This window comes from Anabrus simplex, chromosome 8, assembly GCF_040414725.1.
Source record: "Anabrus simplex isolate iqAnaSimp1 chromosome 8, ASM4041472v1, whole genome shotgun sequence".
Classification (NCBI taxonomy): domain Eukaryota; kingdom Metazoa; phylum Arthropoda; class Insecta; order Orthoptera; family Tettigoniidae; genus Anabrus; species Anabrus simplex.
In genome coordinates, this window is record NC_090272.1 from 89,247,878 (window position 1) to 89,257,380 (window position 9,503).

At 37.2% G+C, this 9,503-nt stretch overlaps 1 non-coding gene across 1 annotated transcript; it reads left to right on the plus strand.

Annotated features, from left to right (window-relative positions):
• Window positions 1-258: 258 nt before the first annotated feature.
• Window positions 259-331, plus strand: TRNAL-CAA (transfer RNA leucine (anticodon CAA)). The gene has a single exon. It is a non-coding gene; the product is annotated as a tRNA-Leu (tRNA).
• The last annotated feature ends 9,172 nt before the right edge of the window (window positions 332-9,503 follow it).

The window sequence follows — 9,503 nt, forward strand, 5'->3', positions numbered from 1 at the left end:
AGCCATCTATTGTGTTGTCTGAACCAAGTATTAGCAAGGACTAAATTATGATCGGTGCAGAATTCAACCAGCTGACTTCCTCTTTCATTCCTTTGTCCCAATCTGAATTCTCCTACTGCATTGCCTTCTTTTCCCTGGCCTACCACTGCATTCCAGTCTCTAGTCACAATTAGATTCTCATCATCTTTTACATATTGTATTAAATCTTCTCTCTCTTCATATATTCTTTCGATTACCTCATCATCTGTTGGACTAGTAAGCACCATAGCTCAATTGGTAGAGCAACCGACGCAAAATCGGGAGGTTGTGGGTTCGGATCCCACTGGTGTCTGGTTGGCCATTTTTGTTCTGTACTTAACATCTCTTCAACACGTACTGAATGTACATAACACGACCTAATAGGTTGAAAGTCGGTTTTGACTGCACTATTGTGTTTGATTCCCAGCCAGGTCAGGGATTTTACCTGGACATGAGGGTTGATTCGAGGTCCACTTAGTCTACGTGATTAGAATTGAGGAGCTATCTGCCAGTGAGATAGCGGCCTTGTCTAGGAAGCCAAGAATAACGGCCGAGAGGATTCGTCGTGCTGACCACACGACACCTCGTAATCTGCAGCCCTTTGGGCTGAGCAGTGGTCGCTTGGTAGGCCAAGGCCCTTCAAGGGCTGTAGTGCCATGGGGTTTGGTTTGGTTTGGTCTATCTTGACAACAATAATCCTTTCACTATGGTGGTCGTAGTAGCTGCCCTATTTTCTTATTCATTATTAAACCAACTCCTGCATTTCCCCTGTCTGATTCTGTATTGATAATTCTGTAGTCACCTGACCAAAAATCCTGCTCTTCCTGTCACTGTACTTCACTTATACCAACTACATCTAACTTTAGTCTATCCATCTCTCTTTTCAGATTCTCTAACCTATCACAACAATCAAACTTCTAACATTCCATGCTCCAACTTGCAGAATGTCAGTATCCATCTTTCTGATGTTTGCCCCCACCTCTCGTGTAGTCCTCACCCGGAGATCCGAATGGGGGACTATTTTACCTCCGGAATATTTTACCCAGGAGGAAGAGAGAGCTGCATGTCCTCGGGAGTTAGTTACGGCTGTAGTTTCCCTGTTGCTTTCAGCCATGTAGCAGTATCAACGCAGCTAAGCCATGTTGAGTATTATTACAAGCCCATAACAGTCAATCATCCAGACTGCCGCCCTTGGAACTTCCGAAAGGCTGCTACCCCCCCTTTCGATGAACCATTTGTTAGTCTGGTCTCTTGACAGATACCCATCTGACATGGTTGCACCTGCATCTTGGCTATCTGCTTCATTGGGACAGGCAAGCCTCCCCACCGCGGCAAGGTCACATAGTCACAAAACAAATAAATAATCGCTTAAATCACTAAAAATAATAAATTTGATAGAACTACAATGAAGATTAAAATCTCTGAACACATTCTGCTTTCAAGCTATTTAGCAAGACTGTTCCAACCAGTCATAAAGAAGTCGTGGAATATTAAAACTGCTAACAGTAAAGTAAAACATAATAAAAACATTATCATAAGCATATTAAACAGATAAAAATGTTATATTTAAGAGGCACTTATCATAAATGTTGATTCCTCCTCCTGTCCACATGTCTAATAGGGGCTTACTTAAGTAGATAGTCAATGGTGGTAACACTGTCCCATATGCAGCTGCAGCTACGATAACATAGATAATCTTTTTTAAGTCTAAAATTCTCTCCTGATGCTTGACCCCGCATTTCACAACCACCTTCACATGCCCCAGGTCATCACAGAAATTTGTTTTGTCGTAATTGATAATATTTGAGGCAGGAACTCCTTCCAGTGTATTTTGCAGGTAATGATAATATCTCTCATATAATAGCTGCCATGACTCTTTTAGTGTTTTCCCAGATTCTCACTGTGAGTTTGTGATTCTTCCTCAGATAACCACAAATCAATTCTAACCCAGGGCAGTTATCTGTAAACCTTTTCTCAACCTTCTCAGCATGATTCAGATAACCCTGGGCAATATTATGCATATCGTTACTTTCAGTGGGAAACCCCACCTGACACAGAGCAGCAGCCCTTCGACAAGAGTTTTTCCTCCTTCCTGGTTAACGCTGTCTGTGCACCACCTTGGGTCAATATCTGTTCTTGAATTTTATCATTTAAGTGTTGTAACTCTGCCTACAGTACCTACTGGGTGGATTGAGTAGCTCAGTAGTTGCTGTTGCCAGTCCCAAGCCTGGGGAAAGGAGGAGGGTTGGCTCAATGCTATAAAATAACAGCCAGAGAACATCTTGAGGCAAACACACTTCACAATCTCATTTTTCATCATATCATATTCATTTATCACCTTTCCACACCACATCTGGAATTGTAAACCCTGACCATGGTCAGACTCTTGATCACTGATCAGACAATCAACCTAATATGGGAAGTCATCTATTGAAAGACTCCACCGGTTTGGGCAGCTATATAATCTTCCAAACGAAGACACGATTCAGATACGGTGGGGTGTCAGATACAGGATTGTGGCGAGTCGGAGCGCTCAGAGAATGATCAATCATGCAGATTAATCAAACTAAGAATGTATTTAAGTTCAATAAACCAGGAAAGTTTTTGAATTTGGCAACATTAAATATCAATTCATTGATGAAGATTGGTAAGTTGAAACATCTAATAGATATTTTGAATCAACATAAAATTGTGATCACAGCTCTTCAAGAATTACATAATACTGATCAGAACCCAATAGAATCAGGAGGTTATCATCTGTATAAAGGACCTCCAGGTGAAAGAGTCATAAAGAATGTTCCTCAATTTGGAGTTGGTTTCTTGATACACAATAGAATTAGGATTCCAATATTGATTTTTCCTCACATTCATCAAGAGTAGCATTATTAACGATTAAAGTGGAAAACAAGATTTATACATTGATAATAATGTTCATGCTCCAACAAATGAAAAGAACAGAACTGACAAAGAGGGAACGGATCGATTCTGGGATAAACTTGACCAATTGGTAATGAACATACCTGATACTAACATTAAAATTCTCCTTGGAGATTTTAATGCAAAGATTGGACGTGAGAGAAAATTTTGTGTTACGGTGGAATGATGACAAAGCACATAAATTAACGAACAAGAATGGTTAATTTAATTTTATATTAACCATGGACTAATTTTATAAACAACATGGTTTAAAAGAAAACTGCATAAATTAATGACTTGGAAAAGTCCAAATGTTAAATTGGGTGAATCCCAAATAGAGGTGGCCATGGACTATAAATTTCATAAAGAAATGTATAATGGTAAGGTTCTGCATGGTGTCGATGTTGATTCAGACTATTACATCTCCAAGATTAAATTTAAATTAACTCCTAAAAGGAACAATAAACCGCATAACTTTAAAAGGAAAAGATTGTATGATCCTAGTTCAGTCATTAATAATCGAACATACTTTGAGTAATCCACAACACTTTTAAGTGATAGCTTGGGAACCACTATTAACAAACTAAAAGCCATATCAGAGGAAGTTGCTCCCATTAAAAAATGAAAAAAGCATGCTTGGTGGAATGAAGAGTGTGATACAGCAATACTATGCGGCATAAAGCCAGGTTGAATGATCAACAACAAAAAAAACAACAGAAAACTCTAAAGAAAAACTAATCAATCCTAGATGATTAACGGCTAAAGAAATCAAGAGATTTTAAAGAAATTATCAGAAGGAAACATTAAAATCTATTGATGAAGCTTTCAATCGAAATAAAACAAGGGACTATTAAAGGACATTTAAACAATACCAAAAAAATTATACTCCCACTACTCTTCTGAAGAAAGATAAGAATGGAAAGGTGGCCCATAATGATTATGACAATGCAATAATTTTGGCTGAATACTTCAAAACATTACTTAATAGTGATGAACCTGAAAAATATGTTGAATTTGATCTATTTCCCAGAAATAAAACACCTTTGGAGAAGGTTATACCATGATATAGATGTTGATTTCCATTAATAAAACATGTATTGCAGCAAAATAGCCATACATTAGTGAAAGGTGTTATAACAATTTAACACTTGCACCATTGGTCGCATAGTCTCTGATTGATCTAGTCCTCTTGTTGCAGAATTCTAAGTGATATAGTTCACATAACTGTCCACATTATGTACACTTGCATGAGTTTGACGGTGCGTGGTATGTTGGGTTTTCACAAATGACATGGTGGAATCCATGTACTGCAAGTCTTGTAAACACGTGCCTCGTCTCAAAATTTCCTGCTGTCCATGTACGATCAATCATGGCCCCAGTTCCATAGAATTCCGTGGGCACTTCTTCTCTTTTCCTTATTAGTGTTCTTAGTAGGTTCTCCGATGCCGTTGTGTTAGATAGGGGGTACATAGTCCTTAAATCCTCGATGAGGAAAGTTTCCCGCGCAAGAAGGTAGACTAATCTGGATCTTGATGTTTTTGCCACTCCGATTGCTCTTTTGATGTATGTTGCTTTAACTCTTTCCAGTGTTGCTAAGTTCTTTTCATTCATATATGTCCATATAATTTCAATCCCATATGTAAGTATTGGAACGATTTTCGATTTGAAGAGCGCCATTGCTGTGTCAAGATTTAGTGTTCTGATGAAGCTTATTTCGTTTATCGCTCTAATTGCTTGTGTCGCTTTCTCTATTGTGTGTGTAGTGAAGCATTTTACAGACAGCTGGAGTGTTATCCCTAGATATTTGTAATCTTTGGTGATAGATATTATTTTCCCTTCTAAGGTGATTCTTGTCGATTTTGGTATTTGCCCTCCTGATCTGATTTCCATTGGGAACCTGAAATATTTATCCCGAATGAGTAAATTTATAATACCAGCACTGCCGGTGGCTCCAAGTAGCCTATACAGTGACCTCCATGGTATGCACTAGCCATGCGTTATTTTTAATGGTAGGTGTGCTATTTACCAACTGATGAGCCCACCTTAGCACAATGGGGCGAAACGCTAGCAACTAGGAATGAGTTAGCTGGAGAAAAAATAAATAAATTATAAAGTCATACCACCAGTTCATGATGAAGTAAGTGCAGCTATTGATTGATTCACTGAAAAATTTTAAAGCAGCAGGAGAAAATCAACTAGTAGCGGAACTCTGGAAGAATGCGAATATACAGACTATTCAGAATCTACATAAACATCTCACTGATATTTGGAATACAGAAAAATTGCCTGAAGAATGGAATGTTGCAATTATACACCCAATCCATTAAAAAAGATATATCAGATCCTAGTAATTATCAGGGAATTTCTTTGCTAAACATCACCTATAAAATTTTCTTTAAGAATCCATGAACAGCTTGATAGTGAATTGGGTGAATATCAGGGTGGTTTTCGTCCAGGACAAAGTTGTCCAGATCAAATTATCAGTCTCAAATGGATCATAAAACATCAACGCATTAGGAACAAAAATTTAGTGATCACTTTTATTGATTTTCAAAAGGCTTATGATACTATCCATCGTGAGTCATCACTACATACTAGCAGTTTCCTGCTGGCTCCACCCGCAAAGTATGGTGTTGTTCGTTACTATCCTCACGGATGTATTTGCAAAGTTTTGAGTTAATGAAATAAAGCACATGATCTGCTGTGCTAATAGAATGTAATATTATGTCAACAAAACACTTGAAAATACATCACACAAAGAAATTGAATTAAACGTTCCTTGGAACAACACTACGTGCCAAACTGTTAAAATGTCCTTCAAAAATCTTTGTCATGGAAACAAATGTACTCATAACTTTTCTCAGAATCTACCAATTTAAGTAGTTATTACCTCAAAAGAAAGCACTTTATCCACTGAGTGTTTTTAGACCAAACCGAACTGCATACCTCAATTAGAACGAACGATATGATTGCTTCAATGAGAAAAAAAGTTGAAGAAATGAGACATCAAATTGAATATGCACTCATAACTTACCTCAGAATCAACCAATTTGAATAGTTAAGAGCTGAAATGAAAGAACTTGATCCACTGAGTGTTCTTAGGCCAAAACGAACTCCGCACCTCAATTAGAACCAAAGATATGATTGCTTCAAAGAGACAAAAAATTGAAAAATCAAATAATTTGATGAAGGCGGAAGTTAAGTGGTTTATAGTACCTGATAAAAAATCTGTGCATGAATACCTTTCAGTTTAAAAAAATGAAGGAAATCAACTGGATAGAATGGCCGGATTGACTACTTTAGTTTTCATAAAAAAAAAATTAATATATAGATCGTTACTGAATTTGGTCTACATCGGAAATTTGTTAACCTCATAGCGGTCACTCTGATAAACACAAAGTCTAAAGTTAGGTTCAGAAATGAAATCTCTGAACCATTTGAAGTTCATACTGGTCTTCGACAGGGAGATGGATTATTCCCATTGATGTTTGATTGTGTGCTAGAAAAAAAATATGCGTGAATGGAGTAAGGTATGTCCTCTTGACTGTTAAGATTGGAAGAAATATTAGACTTGTCTTGCTTTTGCTGATGATCTGGTGCTATAAGCAAATAGTATAGAAGAAGCAAAATTTCAAGTAGAGGAACTAGGAAGATTAGCAGCGAAGGTTGGGTTGAAAATATCTTTTGAGAAAACAAAAATGATGTTATCCTTTAAAGTTGACACTCCACATATTATATTAAATAATACTCAGAAAATTAAAGTTGTAAATAAATTTAAATATCTTGGTGAAATTGTCACTTGGAATGCTAATGAAAAAGCATCCATAGATAACAGAACTCTAAAACTGAGATGAGTGCAACAAATTACATGGCCGAGTTACAAAAAATAGTCTCTTTCAATTAATGCTAAATTTCACCGTTATAACTCTGTCATCACATGAGAAGCAACGTATGCAAGTGAAACATTATTCAAACTAAATACCCAAGCAACAACAGACAAACTGCAAAAAGTGGATAGAAGAATTCTCCAGACAATTATTAATAAAAATCATCAGGTTGATGGCCAGTGCAGACTTTTGTCCAATTCAGTGATTTATAATGCAAGTGAATCAATTTTATTGATATGATGATAAAACAGAGGATTGCATTTTTTGGACACATACAGTATACCGTTTGCCAAAATTTAGCCTCCTAAAACAGCTTTTTAATTTCTTTTGGAATAGTAAAACTAAAAACACTTGTTTTAAAGAAATACAAATGGATTTGGATGAATTGAAAATTACTACAGAGCAAATTGAAAATAGAGAAGAGAAGAAGATTCTAAACAACAAATATACAAAACGATCATGTAAAACATAAAAACGTAAGCAGTATGTTATATCAGCAGAAGAATGGGCTGCAAGATTGTCTAGAATGAAGAAGTTTTGGGAAGAGGAGAAATTATCAAGTGTTTAAAAATGAACTTTTTATGCACTTATTTTTTGAAAATTTTATTGTATAAGGTTGATTTTGGTGCTCCAATATGGGCGTAAACAGTGTAAATAAATAAATCAATATTTAAGTGTTGTGTTATAGCAAATTGTTCGGATGCTTTCCGGATACTCGTTTTACCTTGATGTACAGCTTTTATTGCATTCTCTAAGTGAATAAAGTTAAAACTACACCTTCCTCCAGGTCCCAGTTTCTTCATATGTGACCCGTTGTGCAGCAAGGAAACTAAAGTCAGATTTTTCATTTTTGAGATTTTTGTGCTTCTAAAATTGGCATAAGCTACTAAGCATTTAAAAAAAAGAGTCCATGCTTCTAGGTGCAATACTTCAGAGGATATTAATTATTGCCTATTTCTATTAAGAAAACTGTATTTTGAGATATACACAATTACAGCTTTCATTAATGTTTTCTAACCAATTGTACAAAGTTTTCATGACATTGAGTGGTAAAGAATTGAACTGCTGAGTAACTTAATTTGTTAGAATACCTATAAGTAGCACAAGAAGTCAAAACATAGAAATGCAATTTTTACACCCCAGACACATTTATTCAGCTGTGCAGTAAAATTTCCGTTGCCAATTTTGAGTCCTTTTCCGCACAATAGGTCACATATATGTCCTCACCATAATCTGTATTACCCCATAACAAGACAACTTCATATATAAAAAGCCTTAACTTTAAAAAAGCTTTAAAACAGTATAATCTAGAAACTCGCGCAAAAGCTTTTGAGACCTTATAGCAGGGGATAGGATTTTAAATCAACTTACTGTCTGTGTTCGATATGTGATGTTCTGGAACTGAAGTTTCTGATGACAATGATAATTTAATAAATTTCTCACTTCTTTACAACCTCATCTCATGAAATGCACATATTCTTAGCACTCATTCAGCTAGTCTATGATGTGCCTTTTGTTTATACGCCGTGTAGTGGAGTAATTGCTGTCACAGTTTCACGGAAAGACTCAGGTTTCATAAGGAAGACTGAATGATTGATAATGCCCCATTATATCGGTATTACCCCATGTTATGGTACTTCTTCCCTTTTCCCGTTACCGGACCAGTTGTCGGGTAGTGTAATGAATCAGCGACCTCCATTTCTGTCTGTTGTTCCACCTCTCTTCCCAAAACACTTTGGTCCTGTCTGTGACTCTACACTCCACTGCTTCCTTCACTTTCTAGATCCACCTCTTCCTTGGCCTTCCACTCTAACACTGCTTTTGGAGTTCTTGTTTCTTCCATCCTCTTCAAAGGACCAAGTAACTTCATTTTGGATCTTTCTACATCATCCAGTAACTTTTCTGCTCCAAATCTAGCCCTTATCTCCTCATTTCTTATACAATATTTCTATGTCTTTCCTAATACTCTTCTTAGAACTTAATTTCCATTCCTTCAAGTCTGATTTCCTCCCTAAAGATTGTAACCCATGCTTCTGCTCCATATATGACCAAACCAAACCAAACCCCACAGCATTTAATGCCCTTGAAAGGGCCTTGGCCTGCCCAGTGACCGCTGCTCAGCCTGCAGATTACAAGGGGTCATGTGGTCAGCATGACGCATCCTCTTGACCGTTATTCTGGCCTTTCGAGGGTTGCCATCTCACCGTCAAATAGCTCCTCAATTCTAATCACGTAGGCTGAGTGAACCTGGAACCAGCCCTCCGGTCGAGAGAAAACTTTCTGACCTGGCCGGGAATCGAACCCGGGGCCTCCGGGTGAGAGGCAGGCATGCTACCCCTACACCACGGAGCCAGCTCCATACGTGAGGATGGGCAAAATTAGGTCTTAATCCTTTACATCATCTTGGCATCTAGTCATGCCATAGCAAATCTCTTGTGCTCTGATAAAACTTTCCTGCTAATAGTATTCTGTTTGAAATTTCATGAGTTATACAGTGGAACCTCGATTCTCCGTTTTTGGCAGGACCACGAAAAAAAAAACATAAAACATGGGAAAACGGAAAATCTGGGAACGAATGAACCATCAACAATTTGACTAAACATCACAAAAATGAAATATGTAAACTTATAATCTTACAAACACCCCTAAACCAAACCAAACTATAGCCCCAAGGGGCCTTCT